The sequence below is a fragment of the Quercus robur genome, chromosome 4 (assembly GCF_932294415.1).
Source record: "Quercus robur chromosome 4, dhQueRobu3.1, whole genome shotgun sequence".
In the NCBI taxonomy this organism is placed as follows: Eukaryota; Viridiplantae; Streptophyta; class Magnoliopsida; order Fagales; family Fagaceae; genus Quercus; species Quercus robur.
The window spans coordinates 83,940,180-83,942,539 of NC_065537.1; the positions used below are offsets into that span (position 1 = coordinate 83,940,180).

The following is a 2,360-nucleotide window of genomic DNA, read 5'->3' on the forward strand; positions in this document are numbered from 1 at the left end:
ATGATGAAACCTCATCATGTTTGCTAATCGGGACTATTCTTAATTTATTACTGCCAGTAAATGCGACTTTTGCTAATGGTTGGAATGAACGCTATGAATGTGACATTTGTTGTTGGTTTGGATGAGTGCTACATTAGGATTTGAAAGTTGCCTGTTGAACTTATGTCATATTTTGGAATAAGGTAACTTGTTTTTATTGATTTGGAGTACGACATATTTTCGAATGAATGGAGGATTTTCTTCATCAAACAGTGTCTTCTAAAACTATACAAAACAAAGAATTAAAAAGAGAGCTGATTCTCAAACAAAGGAAATAAGCTCATCTCATTTTTGACGGAAATTAACACACTATTTTACATATTTCAACATTGAAATGCTTTCACTTGATACCCCAAAATTCATCAAAATTTAATTAAAAATCAAAAGATAGGAAAACTGACAAGGTCATTCTTCAGTCAGTACCTAGAAGAATATATTTAGTCTATTGGCTAGCATGATCTTCAGAGTATATGACCCTAATTATTGGTTAAAACGAAAAGGAATACCTGTCGGTCAACGGGCATATCTCAATACCCTTTATAACTTTTGAGATCCATGAATAAATGGGATTGTTCATCACTCAAACAACAAAACAAAAGGCTCTGATGCCATATTGGAAATCATTCCAATTCTCATAAATATATAAGGGGTTTCCTTACCGATCAGCGTAATCTCAACTATGCAACAATTCAAGCAGTAGCTTTGGCTTTTGCTTTTTGTTTCTTGGCATCCGATGATGCTAAGCCTGTGCCCAATCCAACAGGAGCCTAATCTTCTTGCCCTAATGTCAATTCATCATTTTTGGAATCCACTAGGCCATTTGAAGGATGGCCATTGGCTTCCTTCTTCACTCCATCAATTTCCCCACCTTCTGCCGCATCAGGGGTCATACCTGAATTGATAATATTGAGGAGTTGAGTAAGTGGTGGCATAGCTTGTACCGGAACACCATGTGGACGTATCAAGAGGCCCCTAGCTGTAGCTTTCTTTCTGACTTCAGCTGCTGCATGGGCAAATCTAACATCAACTCCCTTTCCTCGAGGAGGATTGTCACCAATTATCACAGCATTAAGAGATTTGTTGACAGAGGTGCCCGAACTCCCAAACCCTCCAGCTGTTGTAGTAGCTTGGAATGCTTGTATTAAGTCAGGATGGGCCTGTTGTGCAACATTAACTATCAAGATTGAATTGGAATACTTGCCCAAGAAAACTAAAATTCATATTTTTGATAGAAAACTTGACCCAACGTTTATAATCGAAACGCAAACCAAAGGTATAAGTGTAACACCTTGACCCAATGATTATAATTGAATCATGAACCAAAGGTATAAAGTTTGAACGCCATAAGGAAGAATCTCTGATAAGTTCACAGTTCTTGAAGAACCAAAAGAAGAGCAAAGCCTCACATTTTTCTTTTTCTTTTTCTTTTTTATTCAATAATTCCCTTCTATTACAATGAGTGCATGTTATTTATAAGACATGACTGAAAAGAGAAAATCTAAAAACGTACTAAATAATAAAACCCTAAATAAAAGTTGATTTGGTTTGAAATTAGCAAATCCAAAATAGGAAAATAGCTAAAAAAACGTTCTAAATAATAAAAGCCTAAAATTAAGGTAGATCTGATTCGAAATTAGAAGCTCAAGAATAGGAAAAATATTTATTGACTGATATGGAGCTAGAAAATCAATCAGCCATTAATCCACGCCATAAATCAAGCCCAATTAAGTCAAATCAGCCCTCAATAATTTGAATTAAATTTATTACGCCTTCATCTTTCTTTGGGCCCAACTTGGAATGACCTGCGTTTGAATTAGTCCAAATCTCTTGAATCAGCCCATTAAGTGCTTCTTTGATCTTCTTGGATCTTGTTTTAGTAATAGGCCCAACTGAAACATGCAATGGATCCTTGAATGCTTGTTGATTCTCATCACATGTACATGTAATCATTAAAATGCAAGGCTATGCAAGTCTGAAATTAAACAACTTACTGTAATAAACCACAACAAAATAGTAGCAATACAAGTCTATGCAAGGCTGAAATTGAACAACTTATGGTAATGAACCACAAAAAAGCAGTAGCAAGTGTCAATGCAGACTTCAATGAGGTAAAACCACACCCTACGCGAGTATGGATTTATGTAGAGAATTGCAATAATTCCCAGCAGAACAGTTATGTAAGCCACCACAAAGCTTATGTGGAAGACACATTCATGTCCATGAAACTACCACCTTCCCTCATAACTTCTTTCATCAAAAGTAATGAATTGATTTTTTCTATCGGGTGTTGCACCTGATAAGTTGTTGTGTGCCACAATGAA

At 35.8% G+C, this 2,360-nt stretch overlaps 1 long non-coding RNA gene across 1 annotated transcript; it reads right to left on the bottom strand.

Annotated features, from left to right (window-relative positions):
• Positions 1–297: 297 nt before the first annotated feature.
• On the bottom strand, positions 298–1,458 carry LOC126724062 (uncharacterized). Its single transcript, XR_007654591.1, has 2 exons — positions 1,328–1,458; positions 298–1,196 (listed from the first exon to the last, which is right to left on the bottom strand). It is a non-coding gene; the product is annotated as an uncharacterized LOC126724062 (long non-coding RNA).
• Between the last annotated feature and the right edge of the window lie 902 nt (positions 1,459–2,360).